Source organism: Callithrix jacchus, chromosome 6, assembly GCF_049354715.1.
Source record: "Callithrix jacchus isolate 240 chromosome 6, calJac240_pri, whole genome shotgun sequence".
Classification (NCBI taxonomy): domain Eukaryota; kingdom Metazoa; phylum Chordata; class Mammalia; order Primates; family Cebidae; genus Callithrix; species Callithrix jacchus.
Genome location: NC_133507.1, coordinates 52,348,545 through 52,366,599, shown reverse-complemented (window position 1 = coordinate 52,366,599; position 18,055 = coordinate 52,348,545). Strand labels below are relative to the sequence as shown.

At 41.7% G+C, this 18,055-nt stretch overlaps 1 long non-coding RNA gene across 1 annotated transcript; it reads right to left on the bottom strand.

Moving 5' to 3' along the window:
• Nucleotides 1–10,607: 10,607 nt before the first annotated feature.
• Nucleotides 10,608–17,801, bottom strand: LOC144576633 (uncharacterized). The gene is made up of 2 exons (XR_013518863.1): nucleotides 12,315–17,801; nucleotides 10,608–11,699 (listed from the first exon to the last, which is right to left on the bottom strand). It is a non-coding gene; the product is annotated as an uncharacterized LOC144576633 (long non-coding RNA).
• Between the last annotated feature and the right edge of the window lie 254 nt (nucleotides 17,802–18,055).

The window sequence follows — 18,055 nt, the reverse complement described above, 5'->3', positions numbered from 1 at the left end:
CATTACCCCACTCTCTCTCTCTGCTGCCCCACCCACCCAGACCCCCAGCTTTTCCCTACAAGATGAAAGGCATGAAGTATTAGCCAGAACAATCATGTGCTTTCAGAAGACTTTTAGAGGCTAGGGGAAAATTATAGTCAGAACTTCAAGCCTCTGGAAACGTTATTGGATCATGAATCCCCAGACCTTGAGGAGTTTCAGAATTATCTGGGAAACTTGTTGAAAATATAGATTCTGGGGCCGGGGGCAATGGCACACCTGTAATCCCAGCACTTTGGAAGACTGAAGGCGGGAAGATCACCTGAGGTCAGGGGTTCAATACCAGCCCGGCCAACATGGTGAAACTCCATCTTTACTAAAAATACAAAAATTAGCCAGGCATGGTGGCAAGCACCTGTGATTCTAGCTACTGAGGAGACTAAGGCAGGAGAATCACTTGCACCCAGGAGGCAGAGATTGCAGTGAGCCAAGATCACACCACTATACTCCAGCCTGGGTGACAGCACAAGACTCTGTCTCAAAAAATATATAGATAGATGATAGAGATAGATAGATATAGATAGATAGATAGATAGATAGATAGATAGATAGATAGATAGAGATAGAGATTATGGGATCTGTTCCATGGGACCCGAATCTTGGGAGAGAAGCCTGGGAATCTAACACAGCAGGTGAGGGATGGCCAACAGACTGACCTCTGAGACCACCACACAATCCACTAAGCTACTTCCTCCAATGTGGGCCAGCCTTTGACAAGTTAGAATGGAAGTTTGAGGGGATTCATTTACCAGAAACAGTAGAAGCCACAATAATATGTACAAAATGAAGAAAAAGAATCAGTTGTATTAATTATGGTTATATTTTTGCTAAGCAGGATGCTAGCTTCAACTCAATCAGCTGAATTACCCAATTGAGATATTTGATCCTCTAATTGTATCAAGTAAGAAAATGGCATTGACTATTTTTAATTTCTTCATTCCATTAAGCTATTGTTAAAGACAGGATTTATAGGTGTGCATAAAGGCCTTTCCTTTCCTCCCCCAGAAATGAGAATGAACTTTGGCCATCTCCTAAATCCAATCTAACACGTGTTAAAGTCTGGCTTCATTTTGAGCTCCATTTCCCCTTTATTAAGTGGAGGCCTCATAATAATGCCAAGGAGCAGGAGGACACTCTGCAGAATCCACTCCCACCCCAGTCAAGGGAAGCCTCTCTTCATACTTCCTGCCTTTTAGAAGTTCATCTACTCAGGATCCCTACCCTGGAGAAGGGTGCTCTGCACTCACCAACTTCTTGACTTTGGGCATCACACTTATCCCTTGGGGGTGGCCTCTTGTAGCACCTATAAAACGGGCAACAAGGTACCTAATTTACCTGCCTAAAGCAAGACACTGGCCCCTCACTCTCTTGAGGTCTTTTTGAGCAGTTTGATCTCAATTCAGCCAGTCCTCCACCCTGTCATCCCCCAGTTAAAACTATCTAATACAAATAAGAGCTCTTACAGTTCAAATTTGATTAAGGAGGCATGTTTTTTCATACCATTAGGAAACTTCTAGCTCAACAATAGATATTAATAATTATAATGCAATTAGCCACATCACGATACATTAAGGGTATGTTTATCTGAATCATGGTAGCTGATATTTGTTGAGAAAATGATGTCAGTGGACTTTCAGGAAGTCAAAGGTGGGTAAGCACAGCTTGGATGACCTTTAGGGTGTGGGGTGTAGACAAAGGTTTCCAGGTCTAGCTGAGTAGTTGTACCATATACCCTCAAAGACCCTTTCAACCAGAGTCTATGAAGTTATTGCTAATCCTAAAGTCTATGCACCATCACAAGTATTATTAACATCAATCTACTTTTCTTCACTTAAAGATACATCCTTGAAAATTTCATTCTGGTAAATCAAGTCACATTTCATGTTCAATGACTATGGCTCTACTACTTCAGGAGAATGTATAGTCAATCACTTTGGGAAGCAAAGAACACTTCATTGGTGTGAATAACCCCCTCATTTACCTGTTTTTAAAATCTAGACATTTTTGACCCATTTGATTTCTTTTCAAGCAGCACACCCTTGAATTTGGAAATATAGATTTTATGCTTCCACAAGAGTGTAAAATTATAAATTATAAAAGCCGAAGAAAGGAGCTTTCTCTCCCACCCAAGTACTGTGACTCAGCCCATGAAATTTGCTTAATAACCATAAATAAAACAATAGATTCTCTTTTCCTCCTCGATGCAGCATTTCTAAGGTGTCATTACCTTTATCACAAAAAATATAGGCTCAACACAACATTGTTATTATTGCTAATGCACTGGATCTGCAATTTTATACAATTCTGCCTGAATTGTAGTCAGCTGTCACAGACAGCCAATAAAAGCCATTAGGTCACTGGGTAGGTCTTTAATATGAAAAGGGACATAATTACCCTAAATTCTCAAAGAACATAGCTGACCTTGGCCACATATTACATGCAGCTTGGTGTCTCCTTGCTTCTTTTTCCTCTTCATGTCCCACTATCCATACTTCTCACTCTTCTGAGTGCCTACTTTCACTGTTCTGCTGAACTGACTCCACCACAGGCTCCCTTGAGCACAGGCTTCCAGGTGGGTTCAGCAAATAGAATCAGTTGATCAAAGAGAAGGAGGAGAATGAAATAAGATATTTATGTTCTTGATTGTCTCCCAGCATGGTGGCTTTGAACTAGCTACATGCCTCAACTGATGGCTCCAGTACTTGTCAAGTGGTCCTCTTCCTGTAACACTGTTTTCTCTCTCTGGGTCCCAGTAACCACTTTTCCCCTGTTCCACCAGGTTTAGTGTTGTAATCGCTCTCTGCTGGGGTGAGCCTGGCAGTTCTGCACTATGCTTTGTTGCTTTTCCCAAACCCTGTCCACTCATTCTTAAATAGACCATTACTAAACTCTCTTCAATTACCCATCTTGAATATGACATCTGTTTCCTGCCAAAGTCTTGAATAATTCACTTCTTATATAAAAATTTACAGCTTTGATCAATTTATAAGCTATATCTGGGTCTGCCTTATCATAACACTGAGGTCTATGATCAATTGCTCAGGTCTTGAACCATGGTGGGATAGATCAGGCTGGGAAGGGGTTAGAACAAATGTCCAGCAGATAAGATTTCAAGACACAGCAAGTCCAGGAATTGTTTAAAGGGGGAGTTGGACTAAGAGGCATGACTATCTTGCAAAGTGAACTACAGATATGTCCCATCCAGGATAAGAGTGTAAATAACCATTAGTATTTACCAAGTGCTAAGTGCTGTTCCAATCTGGGGCAGGGCAGGTGATCAGCTTATGGCCTAATGAGAGGCATTTAATGGGGATCCAGGAGTGCAGATTGTTGTCGAGGGCAGGTTTGTGATAACTCAACTATGATGAGAACTTGAATTCAGAGGCAGAAATCCATGCAGAAAATAAAATGCTGGGGGGAAAAACCCTTCTAATATCACTGAAGAAGAAGCCCATAATGCAAGGATTCAGTCACGAAGAGCTGAACTGACAGGCTGAGAATGAGACCAGATGTGGAAAGCCACCAAACCAAATTAGTGAGCACACACCCTTAGACTCCCTAAACCTGTCTTCCTGGAGCCAGGAATGGATCTGAAATCTGGCGACGGACTGAGTTGGAAAGGTACATAGGGTGGAGGAAGGGGGTTCAACAAATGCAGCTGCCAAGGTGAAGGGATTCTTGGGTGGGAAAATATGAAGCCTATTAAATACCAGCCTACCTAATCCTTCCTCAGGGATCTCATTTGGGGTCAAACATCTCCCCCCTCACCAAAAGGTGGGAGTTTGAGAAGAAAGGTAGAGGTTGGGTGCAGTGGCTCACGCCTGTAAACACAGCACTTTGAGGGGCTGAGACGGGCAGATCACAAGGTTAAGACATTGAGACTATCCTGGCCAACATGGTGAAACCCCGTCTCTACTAAAAATACAAAAATTAGCTGGGCATGATGGCACACGCCTGTAGTCCCAGCTTCTCAGGAAGCTGAGGCAGGAGAATCGCTTGAACTCAAGAGACGGAGGTTGCAGTGAGCCGAGATCACGCCACTGCACTCCAGCCTGGTGACAGAGCTAGACTCCATCTCAAAAAAAAAAAAAAAAGAAGAAAGGTAGTTTTCTACATAGCTATCATTTGTTAAGAATTCACTATGTGCTAGGAACTGGGCTTTGCATACATTTTATTATATCTATACAATAACCCTACAAAATAGATACTATTACCTCCATTTTATGAACAAGGAAACTGAAGCTTGGAGAAGATAAATCATGTTCGCAAAATCATGCAGAAAGTTAGTGGCAGAGCTGGGATTCTACTTTATGCTGAAGCTACCCCCTCAACTACTAAGACACAGTATGTGTGACAACACAAAAGAGTCAAATGAAGGCTATGCATATCAGTCATCAGTGGAGTGTATGTAAGTGGGTGGTGTGTGGTGTGTGGTTTATGTAGACAAATAGCTGCATAGGTGGAAGCCCTTGGGTAGCTATGTTCTGCTGCACAGCACTCTCATATGTTATTGTTAGGACAATAATTTCATTGTTTTCAGACTGCAATGTTATCTCTTTCCACAAGAGAAGATTTGCCTGCCTCCTGACCAGTGGGAGCTCCACCTGGTCGACTGCAGTATGACAAAGTCACTCTAATTACCCCCCTTGCAATGCAGTTCACCTTTTGTGTTCCCAGTCAAGGTGAAGAGAAGAGGTGAAGATGAGAGGAGAGGATATTTGTAACAAAACATAAGGTTTTTAAGAGCTTTCAAGTGCTTTTTAGCAGTAGAATCCTTTTGTAAATGCAATAATACCCAGAACCTCAACATACAAAGTTCATAAAATCAGAACCTTTCTTATCTAAGTTTTGGAAGCAGACCCAAAACACTGCCAGCTTGATTTTCTCCAGGTACTCTGAAGCTGTTAGTTAAAAAACACATCTTTTAGCAATTTCTTATAAAGCTCAGTGTAGTTATATGATCCAGCAGTTGTGCTCCTGGCTGTTTACCTAAATGAGTTGGAAACTTCTGTCTACACAAAACCTGCACACAGATGTTAACAGCAGCTTTCTTGATAATTGGCAACAATTAGAAGCAAATAAGATGACCTTCAGTAGGTAACTGGATAAACAACCTGTGATACTATTCCATCCATACCGTGGAATGCTGTTCCACAATGAAAGGAAATGAGCTACAAAGCCATAAAAATGCCTAGGGAACCTCATATGCATATTACTAAGTGAAAGAAGCCAGTCTGAAGAGGCTACATACTATATGATTCCAACTATGTGACATTCTGAAGAAGGCAAAACTATAGAGACAATTAAAAATCACTGGTTACCAGGGACTGGGAGGCAAGTGAACAGAATAAATAGGTGTAACACAGAGGATGTTTAGAGCAGTGACACTATTCTGTAAAATACCATAATGGTGTATACCTAGCATTACGCATTTGTCCAAACCTACAGAATGCATAACACTAAGAGCAAACCCTAGTGTAAGCTATGGATTTTAAAGATAATATTAATATACCGATATTGGTTCATCAGTTGTAAAAACTGTACTACACCAATGTGAGATGTTAATAATAGGGAAAATGAAAGCAAGGAGAATGGGAGTATATAGGAGCTTTCTGTACTATCTGCTCAATTTTTCTGTAAAGTCACAACTGCTCTAAAATAAAAAAAGCTTATTAATTTTTTAAAAACAATGATCTCAAGAAATATTGAGTGCCCAACAGGCTTCATAAATACTTGTTCAATAAAGTCACTGATTCAGAATTAACCTTGGTTCATTTTGACACCAGATATCCCTATGAAAATGATTAGTACATTTCAGTGATGGTACAACAACATGCTTTGTCAGGTTTCATACATGTGGTGGGCAGAATAATGGCCCCTCAAACATGCTCATGCCCTAATCCCTTAAACCTGTGACTATATTATTTTACATAGCAAAAGGAATTTTGCAGATATGATTAAGGTTCAGAGTCCTGAGGCCGGGCATAGTGGCTCACATCTGTAACTTCAACACTTTGGGAGGCCAAGGTGGGCAGATTACTTGAGATCAGGAGTTCAAGACCAGCCTGGCCAACATGTCAAAATCCTGTCTCTACTAAAAATATAAGAAGTAGCCAGGGTGTGGTGGCGTGCACTTGTGCTCCCAGCTACTCAGGAGGCTGAAGTAGGAGAATCACTTGAACCCAGGAGGCAGGGGTTGCAGTGAGCCAAGATCATGCCACTGCACTCCAGCTTGGGTGACGGAGCAAGACTCTGTCTCAAAAAAAAAAAAAAAAAAAAAAAGTCCTGATATGGGGAAATTATCCTGGATTATTCAGGTAGGCACAATCTAATCACAAGTTCTTAAGAGCAAAAAAATTAAAAATGAAACCCTTTCCCTTGTCAGTGAAGGGCAGTGTGAAGTGTGATTGCAGAAGATGAATGTAAGATGCAACATTGCTGGCTTTGAAAATAAAGGTGGGGATGGGCACAAGCCAAGGAATATGGGTGGCCTGTAGGAGCTGGAAAAGACAGATTGTCCTCTGGAGCCTCTAGAAAGGAACACAGCCCTGTTGACAACTTTCTCAGCCCACTGAGAACTATGTCAGATTTCTGACCTACAGAACCATGACAATGTGTGTTAGTTTAAGCCACTTAGTTTTTGATAATTTCTTATGGCAGCCATGGAAAACTAATATAACACATATAAGAAGAGAAACGAATCTTGGGCTACTGCCTTGCCTTTCTATCACAACACAGGCTCCTCCCCAAGGAAGCAGCTAGGCTCTCCTTTCCCTAATCCATGGATCACCCATCCAGTCATGAACTTAAGCAGTATATTTTGGGAGACATAATACACCAAAACAGTCCATCAGGATGTATTTTTTCAAAGTAATGCTTAGCAATTTCACTTAAAAAACAAAAACAAAAATTCCATCTCAATTGACTTTATTGGATAAAAACAGTTCAATCTCCTGCAAAGAGTTTGCACTTTGGAGCCAAACAGACTCTGCTTGAATCTCACCTCTGTCATTAGCCTATGATTTTGGACAAGTCACTTAACCTGAGCTTCAGAGTTCTTGCCTGGGAAGTGACAAAATCATAATAATACACACACAAAAATAATACTAATTAAATGAACACAAGAATGAGAATCATAACATGTATATTTTCAAGAAAACAAGCGGAGGAAGAAGTGTGCAGTTGCTCCCCATTTTGTTTTCAGTGACATTCATTGAACATGTGCTATGCCAGGACCTCTAAGTAAATCACATGTGTCAGAGATTGCAACAGGAAATGTGGAAATAGGTAAATAGATTAAAGAGGCAGTCTATAATCTACCTACCATATAGTTTCCCAGTAAAAAAAGCACTAACATGAGTTAACACAGGGATACAGGTCTACATTGCAAACTCAAAACCTGTCCACATCCCATGTTTCTGAAAGTGCCACTAATCCCAGTAATTCACCAGCCTCTGCATCTTCAAGATGTTTTCTATTTCAAATTCATTGATAAACAAAGCAAATATCCTCATGGCAGAACTGGATCAATACCTCATATCTCTCTCTAGAAAACTTAGAGGTAACCCTCTATTGTTCAGAGTAATAATTGCATTTCACCCTTCAATCTGGACATGAATGCCACCACAACTATCCTGGCTAATTCACCTGCAGAGAATGCCACACCTGCAGAGGATGCTGGCAAAAGGTGGCTCTAACAAAAATGATGAAATTTATCTTTCCTAAGAGATATGTAAAGTACTATAAAATATTAAAACTGGGAAATGTCATTGATTCATTTTAAAATAACAATAAATAACAATAAATCCACTACGTGTTAATATAAACAGCATATTTTATGTAAAATTATTACCTCTTTCAAAACAAAACAAAATTTAGCAAGAGTAATGGGATTGTTTTACATCTTTACAAATCCCTTTAACATGCAGCTTCATAAAAGCCAGCCAAATTCTCATACCTGTTCCTACATTCAAACTGTTGTGAATCACATACTCATCTCACTAGAAAACTCCACTGTACACCATGAGAGAATGAGAATAAGAAAGACAGATAATGTCTTAGTGTGATAATGAAAATAGTTTTGAGCCAACAGATGCCCAAAAATGCTGGCATCCCAAGGGTTCCTCAGACCATTCTGGGAAAACCTCTGCTTTAGAGTCACACCTGGAGTTTGACAATAAACATAACCGTGTGTACAAGTGTGTGTGCATGTGCATGCCCACATGTGTGTGTGTGTAAAAACTGAGAACCAAAGCAAATACAGAATGGGGGTCTGAAAGCTTCTTAATATTACTCCAAGGAAATAAGATTTTTAAGTCTTCATGTTTCTAACATCACTTTTCACATTAGTGGGGCGTTATGCTAATTCACCGCAGCAGCTCTGCTAAACCACCATTACCTCCTGCACTTTTTAGCTGTACTCTGTGCCCTTCATGTCCTTGTCTGCCAATTAACTAGGCCCATTAGTCTGCTGCAAGCAAAACATGCCAGAGCAGCAGCCCAGACAATCAGCCGCTGTTGCCTAAGGAAACCATTTAGAATGGCTGTGGTCAGGGCATCCCAGACTTTTTTGGTTTTGTCTGATGGCTCAATGTCAGTTTGTTCATTGTCATTCCAAACATATAGACTATACTCCCCCCAAAGTAGCCAGCGACGTTACTCAGTTAACAGATTAGCCAGGGAAGGCTGAGCCATCCCTCTGCAAAGCACCAGGGAAGTGCAGGTTGGTAGGCCGGGGGACGGTGCAGCCTCCAGGCCTCCACCACTGCAGACATGTGACATGCTCTCTCAGACAGCCGAGAAGGCATTTCTCAGACCTCTTGCTGATGTGATGGAAAAGCTACCGAAAATGAATACATCTTGGACCGAACATTTGTGAAAAATAGTACGGTTTACAGAAACCATCATTTCAGGACACATAAATTGAGCTCTCCCTGGGTTTCAGGCTTTATTTTAGGTATTTGCTATCTTAATAGAAAAAGCACTCCATTGGGGATGCCAGATATCTGGGATCTGGTCCTCAGGCTGCATCTAACTAGCCGTGTGTCCCTGGACAAATCACCTAACCTCTCTAATCCTGTTTCTACCTATGTAAAAATGGGGATTCTAAAACAAATGAACTCTAATGACCTTTCCATTGTAAAATTCTACGATCCTAAAGGCTGGAGTAACCTGTAAGTACATAAGCAGAGAAAAATACAACTGTAGATACTTGAGGAAGGAAGAATGTGGGGCAAATTTCTCTAATAGGACCCTTTCAGGGGAGTGGGTGCTGACCAGTGCAATGGAGGTGTTGATAGATGATGCAGACACTATCTAGAAATACTTCCAGAACCTCAGGAGCTGGGGGTTGTGCACATTCCCCACCTGCACCAGGTATGGCTGCTTTCCAGGGACTCTGCCCTTTGCCATTAAGGAGATCTCATTATTCCCAGGGCTCCAGAGGGAACCCACAAAGTCCCCCATGATGCTGGGCATATGGCCTGGCTCAAAAAGTGCTCTTCTGCACAGAGAAATAGGATGTGTCACAGAGACAAAAACACCTGGCTGTAGCCCAGATTCTCAATGGAATTATCCTTATCCTTGAAACATGTGAGCACAGCTAATGTGAAGCCTTCAGCTAAACGTGAAAATGGTAACAGTCAAGACCATATTCCCCTGAATGACACTTCCCCCTCCTCCTCAGCTCTGCCACATGCTCACATGAAATATCAAATTGCTTGCAGCTCATATTGAATAATGAATATGCCCGCCTCAGCCTGTCACCAAGCCTTCAGCAGTCCGCCTGGGGAACTGGGAGAGATGTTAGAGGTTTGCAGGCCAAGCACAAAATTGAAGACAAGCCTGAATTAATAATTTGCTTATTTCTATACATGTGCTTCAAAATAAAGTGCAAATTGAATAAGGTAATAACAGAGCTGGGGGGAAAAAAGCCTTCCTCTTGCTTGCAAACTGCTGACACTTCAATTTCATTATCTCTCACCACCCTGAATGTGATTTGCAAATGTGTTCTCCCTATGTCATCATGGGGAAATGTCTTCAGGAAGAGCCAAAAACTAAGGGAAAACAATCCATGGAACTGCAGGAAAAAAGAAATTAAACCTCTCATTTTCAGTTCATTTTTTAGAGCACTGTTTCTTAAAATTGTGCTCCATGGATCTCTGCATCTGAATCACCTGAGCATTCCTTGGAAATTCCAGGGAAACTTCATATACTGCATATGCCCAGTTACTTCAGCTTTTTCCTACATCGACACAAAATCTCCATCGTGTCCCTGTCAATCACAATGGCATACATACCTCTGGAGCCATGTTTTTTGAACTAGCATCTTTAAGCACATTTGCCCCTTTACATTTGTACCTAAAAATGTAGACATGTTCCCCCTTGTGTTTTTAATCATTGTCTCCCTTATGTCATATTCAGGCACTCATAGAAGAATGACAACAATTTAAGTTTGAATGTAGCACCATCCTTCCCCATAAGAGCCATTTTCTGTGGTCTGAAGACTTCAGGGGAGATATATTTTTAAAGTAGGGAGATGGGTATAGACACAGAGAGAGAGAGAAAGATTTAAATTGCAAATTTTTTAAATTTATTTTTTGTGGTATATATTTAAGGTATACAACATGATGTTTTCATAGACTCAAAATATTAAAGGAACTGCATCCCAAACAAACCATTAAAAGGAATAAGCTAAAGACTTCCCCCATTCCTCAGTTCCCGTGGAATGGAGTCCTCTGTGAACACTGTGGAGCAGCTCTGAGGAGCCATTTCTCCCATATGTAACGGACAGTACTACACAAAGATCACCCAGGGGTAATAGCAGAAAATTATCCCCTTCATTCATGATTTTCCCTAGCAAAAGTGCTTCCACTCCTCCTCTCACTCCCCATCTTCTTCACCTACCCACTTTTCCTGTCAGTCTTCTGCAAACCTTCCTGATTCCTTAAGATTGGGTTAGGTTTCCTCTGTGCATGCTCCCATAGCATTTACTATTCTGAATTAAAACTGTCTACAATTTCACTAAAGTATACGCTCCTGTAAGATAGAAACTCCAATTCGTTTGGTTTTGCATCCCCAACACTTTCTGTTCATTACCTGGCATAAAATAGGAACAAATAATTGATTGAACAAATGAGTGAGTGAATGGGTGCAATTATATAATCTCGACTCACTATGAAGAGGAGGGAAAAAGAGGCAAGTAAAGGAAATAAAAATTATGGACTGAAAGATTAACAATGGAATATTAGGTCTCCCACATCTGGGTTACTAGTTTGCATCCAAACTTGGTAGGCAACTTATGAAAATGAAATCAATAGATGCCTATTCGGTCGTGGGTATCAACACCATTTCCACATGCCAACATCCAAAGCCAGAAGAAATGGAAAATCACTATTGTCCATTTTAATTACCCTGAAGACATTTGGTTGGACCATATAGTTAACAATCAATCACCTTACTTCTAGAGGCAGCCTAAGCATCTCGTGGCAATTACAATTCATGAAAACCCAAACAAAGCGAAGTCTCTGAGGATGCTCATCTTGCATTGCCTTTTATCTTCCATTTGGGAGCTAGATAAGGACAAAGATTAGGAAGATGACCTAGAAGTGTCAATTACAGCCAACTTCCTCCTTCCTCCTCTGCAGGGCAGCCTCCGATATCTGTAAATTAGAAATTGATAGAGATGAGAGTGTGTAATATAATCTTGGAGAGGTCTCAAGAAGTAGAAAGAAAACAAAGCAGATTTCCTATAGATGATGATATAGTACAAGTTACTGGTCAGGGCCAATATGAAGTTTCCAGAAGGAAAAATGAAAAGAAATAAACAAAAACATCTCCACTTGAAGGTTTCCAGGGCATCTCAAAAAACTCCCCACATACAGAGCTGAACTTTTGCCCCTTCCTTTAAAAATCTGCTTTTCCTCCAGTGGTCATCATCTTAGTCAGTGGCACTAGTATTCAACCTGCTATCCAAACTGAAAACTTGAGGCTCATTATTAACTTGTCTTCTCTATCACCATTTCATCAAATCAACCACCAAGAACTACTGTTTCAAGTTTCTAAATATCTTTTTTCATTTATATTGCCAGTACCTTATTTTATCATTAACAATTATGAACATTCTGTATTACTTAGGTTAAATAGCATTTGCTACTGTAACAAAGAAGCTAAAAATCTAGGTGAATTCACACATAAAAATTTATTTCTCCACCCAGCAGAGTTCAATGAGAGTTGGTGGTGGGACTCCAATTACAAATAGTTGTTCAGGGACCCACACTCTTTCTATCCTGTTGCTGTGCTGTCTTCTAGGGCATCTGAGTCCTCTACTGAGTCTGCTGCTTCTGTCCAGCAGATGAGGGGAGAGAACATGGAGGATACCGAGCATGGGAGGGGTAAACATCACATCCACTCTCATTCCATTAGCCAGGACTCTGTCACATGGTCTCACCAAATTGTGAAAAGCCTGAAGAAGTACCCAAATCTGGGCCAGAAAGAAAAAACAAGTATGGTTATTGGTTAGGTTTAGCATTATCTGCCCACAGATCTCCCCTCACAGCTACTCTTGTCCTAAACGCCTGACTCCAAGCCATTCTTTACACTGCAGACAGAATGGGGGAAAATTCTGATTACATCACGGTCTGGCTTTGAACCCTACAATGGCTGCCATTCCTCTTGGGATAAACACCAAAATCCTTGTCACGGTGTATCAGTCAGGGTTTCATCAGACTAAAGGAATCACCATGATAAACAACAAAGGATTTAGTAGAGAGAGTAGACCTTCCACAACTGTGAGAGCTGTCAGAGCAGTCCCTGTTGGCCATTGCCTCTGTATCTAGTTCCGAGCCTAAAGTTATCATGGATCAACCAGACTAGTGATCAGAAGGCAAGCTGGATGTGGACAAGAACAGATTGGAACCCATTTGTATGGGGATACAAATGAGCAGGGATCCACAAGGACAACTGGAAACTGTGAGGACAAACTGGAACCTGCATTTGTTTTTTATCATCTTCAACCTCAACCTTAGGCATGGAGCTAAGGTTGTGCACTTGGCTCAGGACTCGAAGAAGCTGAAGGAGGAGATCTGGTGGGAGGTGGAAAAGCAGCAGATCCAGGTGCTTCCCCCTGCTCCCCAGCCAGCGAGGTGAGCTCACAGATGTCCAACAGCACTGTGAGCTACCATAGCACCTGGAGCTTTACACCAATGCCGGAGCATGAAAATTATGGCTGTTGCATCACTCCTGCCTTCCAAATCTCCCATGAACTGTCTCTTGTGATCCATACTAACCCAGACCCATATGAGGATGGGAATGCTGGAAAATATAACACAGTTCAATTAAGTAGAGAAAGTCCAAAGCCACCATATATTGTCTAGCAGACCTGCCATGATATGGTTTCTGCCTTTACTTCTCCAGCCTTGTCTGAGTGAACTTCTCCTCTTTTCCATTCTTTAAAGGTCACTCCCCAGAAAGGATTTCTTGACCAAAATACTCAGTGCACTTTTAATTGCTTGTTCAAAGTCTAGCCTTACCATTAGACTACAGGCTCTAAAAGGTCGGGGACCATGTGCACAGTATGCCTTACTATGTCTTAGCCAGGAGCATGGTGCCTATTATTAAAAGCAATTGCAAAAACCCCAATTCCTTTTGCACCAACCTGATACATAGAAGGCACTCAATACATGCCTGATAAAGCAACATCAACTGGTGTATTAATGATCCTCTTCTTGATAGAAAGTCTTCTCTTGTTAGACAGGATTCCAATCAGACCACACAGGATTGATACTCACCCAGCTTATTTTCGAGAATCTCTAAAATTGCAAAGACAGCTACCTGAATGAACATTCATTCTAAAGTCTGACATTCATTTTCATTGTACCTCACCTAAATCTTTAATGCCTTTAAAACTACCCAATGAAGTTCTCATTTAAAAAATATAGGCCACTAAATTATTATATATTAGCAGCCAGGAAGATAAGGAATTCTTTCTTTTGGAGATTTATTAGAAATAGTACACAGCTAACATTTCGACATTATATTAGAACCACCTGCCCAAAAGCAGGGAGATGGCTTCTATGACCCTTTAGGGAAATTCCAGTTCAATGAGCCTATCAGAGTTATTTTACTAGCATAGTCACGTAAGATTAATCATCTTTGTGAATTCTTAATTGCTGTGGTCAGACAACCCCCAGAGAGTAATCCTACACCAATGCAGATTCGTGCTCCATTTTCATTCCTCCATGATGAAGGAGAAGCAGGAAGAAACAGTAGTTCACTGCGATTCCCTCTTTAATTTGCTCAAGAGATAATTACGAGTGTTTCCTGCAGGGTAAATGCTAGGGACACAAACATAAGTAATGGGACTCAGAATCTAGTGGGGAGAAAGGCAAGTAAACAGACAGTATCTTTTTAAAGGTATTTGAAGAGAGGCAGCTGCTATATCAAAAACAGATAAATGACCATAATATCACAGGAAGTGCTCAGTAAATATTAGCTAAGTGTCAGGCACCGATGTAAGCACTTTCTATGACTAACCCATTTATTCCTCGTAACAACTCAGTAAGGTACATTTATCATTCCCCATTTCCACAGAGGAGAAAACTGAGCCACAGAGAGGCTAAGCAACTTGCCCAAGGCCACACAGCAGGTCTTCAGAGCTTGCTGCTTAACCATGGTGTTTCAACCTATCTCCCTGTTCCCTTCCATGATCCCTCTATGACTATTAGGCCTAATGATTACAAGTTAAGTTATTAGAGGTTCAATGATTCACTTTTAAAATATAATGAATTACCAGCATCATAATAAAACTGACATTTAAAATCTATAAAGAGATCAAATTTGTAAACTATATCATCTGTTAATATAAATACCTATATATTCTCAAAAGATGAAGACAAATTATTACCTAGAAGGAAATTTCACCTCTGATAGCATCCCACTCTTGTCTGCATCTGTGTTTTTCCCTTTACCCGGGGATACACGATGGAGCAAACCTTCATTAGCCACCACTCAAGCCACCACATTTTGCAAGGGAAAATGACAAAAGGGTATTCTTTACGCAAAACACTTTACACAGATCATTAAAATAGTTTCTACGCAGCCGGGCACGGTGGCTCACGCCTGTAATCCCAGCACTTTGGGAGGCCGAGGCGGGTGGATCACGAGGTCAAGAGATCGAGACCATCCTGGTCAACATGGTGAAACCCCGTCTCTACTAAAAAAAATACAAAAAATTAGCTGGGCATGGTGGCGCGTGCCTGTAATCCCAGCTACTCAGGAGGCTGAGGCAGGAGAATTGCCTGAATGCAGTAGGTGGAGGCTGCGGTAAGCCGAGATCGCGCCATTGCACTCCAGCCTGGGTAACAAGAGCGAAACTCCGTCTCAAAAAAAAAAAAAAAAAAGAAAAAAAAAGTTTCTACCCTTTTCTGTCAATCCTGGAATTTCTTGAGCAGTACCCCGGCAAAACAGGCTGATTCCCTCAGCGGAGTCCTAGGTGGAAGGGAAATGTAACACTGAGTTATGAAAAGCACATGTGTAGAATGTGATTCTTGTCATTTGGTTGGGAAACACAGAGGGGCATCAGATCATTTCTTGTTTGACTTCATATTTAACTGGATCAGATCAGTGTATACAATCCTGATGAGATGATTCCACTGCAGTATCCAGTGCATTCCCTCACCAGTCCTGCTCCAGCTGGTCCACACTGGATGCTATGGAAGCCCACAGAGCAGCAGGAAAGTCTTCTCGGAGGAAGCTGGTCTCAAAGAATCCAAGTAGCTCCCTATGACTCAAACAGATGAAGAGGGCAACAGGGGGCAGTCTTTGAGATGATCTAAAGATATCAGCTGGGGTTAGACCACTGGGATGCCCAGACCCTACTCTCTATGGAGAATGGCTGGAGGACCCTCAACAGGGAAGACCACAGAATCACTCTGGAAGTGGCAATACAGAGAACAAATGAGAAGTCCCTTCCCTAGAACCTGTATGGTTCACTGGGGAAAGAAGCCTGCCTATGTATTATTTTCTCAGCTGGGTCCTAGGTGGAAGAGGGAACTGAGCACTGGCTTAAGAAAAGCTGCTTCATTGCCCTACGAAACAATAGATCAAAAGAAAGGATAAGAGGGGGCAAGGGTCTTTTTGTTTTCCACTTTTCTTTAGCTATAATCACAGAATATGTATGAATCTAAGTGAGGTTCAAATGCTGACAGCAAAACTCAGTGGAATTCATAATTTTGAAAAGGGACTTTCTGGGGAAAGATGAGAAGCTAAGATTGAGCAATGAGAAAGTGAGAGTCTTTCTAAACTTTCTTACAAAGGGATTGATAAAAGCCTGGAAAGGGAGTCCAACAGATGACAAGAGAGTGTCAGAGACGCTTAAACGACCTATATTGGGGACTGAGTTTAAAACTGAGGAGGAGGACACAGAAATTTATCCTCAGGGCAATAGTCTGTCCTCTCTTCATGGTGGCTTGCCCACAGATACCACAGGAGTGGGGTGCGTGGATTAAGAGTGGTTTATGATCCTTTGTCTCATAACATTTGATCAGCAGAGAAGTTTTACGATACTTTACAGTACATAGTAGTTAAATTGAACAAATATTATGACCACAATAAAATACATTCTTATCACTGGAACATAAATCAGTAATTGCTACATTGTGAGGGAGTTTCCACCACAAGTCCAGGGAAACTGCTGGCATCAACTGGGGGAGAAGTTGAGAGGAAAACCACAACATCAAATACCATTTAAAATCAAAACACCACAAAATTAAAACCTGTTCCCTCCAGGGCTTCCAGGCTGCTTTTCAAACCTTTTACAAAGAGCTTTTCTCTCTCTGGTTGATCACTAAAAAGCCACCTAAATAAAACCTATGAATAAGGACCCCAGTGGAGAGACTGACTTGCCATAAAACGCAGAATGCTTTGGTGCTCAGTAGAGATTCACTCCTGCCACACACAGCTTGCCGGCAGCTAGCGACTCAATCCCAGCACACGTGTTTCCAATTACAAACCAAAGATTTCAATCAGAGGTAAAGTTAATTGTTTTATGCTGCTAGCCTAGGAGAAACTCTTTGAGGGGAAAAATGTCTAGAACTCACATACGTAGTTGGACTTCTTAGGAAGAAAGATAGACCACCCTCATCAAGGTGCTGGAAAAGTATTGAGCCCCTGGTAAAATAAACTGTTTTCCTCCTTTGGTTTGAATTCCTTGCGTTATTGCAACTTCTTGAAATAGTAAAATCAAAATTGCATCTCATAACAATATAATGAGTACTTCTTATTTTATAGACTCTTTGGAACATGTCAAGCTCTGGACATTTGAGACAACACTGAACGTCCATGTTCGCTGTCTCCAGAGCTTAAGGTGATAAATAAGGTAGCTCCGAAGACAGTTTGGGGAACTTCTGAGGAAAACGGGCTCAGAGAGTGCTGCTCTTTCTTGGTGATCTGGAGCCACTATCACCTTATAAGTTTACAAAGGCATTATCCTGTTTTTAAAAAATCTTGTTTTTATGTAATGACCCCAAAACTAGGAACATTTTGGAGAATAGTATTTAAAATTAAAAACAACAGATGCCCTCTGTGCGACCCCCTTGTAGACCCCTGCCCGGTACCCGACCCCAAATAACAGCTCGAGAGTTGGAAGCCGAGTTCAGGTTTATTGGGACCAGCGGGCAGGCCAGGAAAGGAAGGAGATGGGGCTGGCTGCGACTGCGCAGCTGGGGTAGGAGGGTTTTATAGGGGGGTGGACGGGGCGTGGACACAGGGCTGGCGGAGTGTCGTAGGGGCTTAGGATAGGCTGTCCGTCTCTGGGCAGACTGCTGAGGTGGCTCAGAGGGTTACGTGTCCGTTCAGGATAGGCCGAGGCTTGGCGGGCTTTCCTGCTGCGATGATTGGCTGCTTGTTGTTGCTGGGCAGAACAGAGCAGGCTTGGCGGGCTTTTCTCAGGGCAGCAGGAAGCCTGGGGGGAGGGTGGGGGCAAGAAACCTGGGGGAAAGATGGCGGGACTTTCTACCGA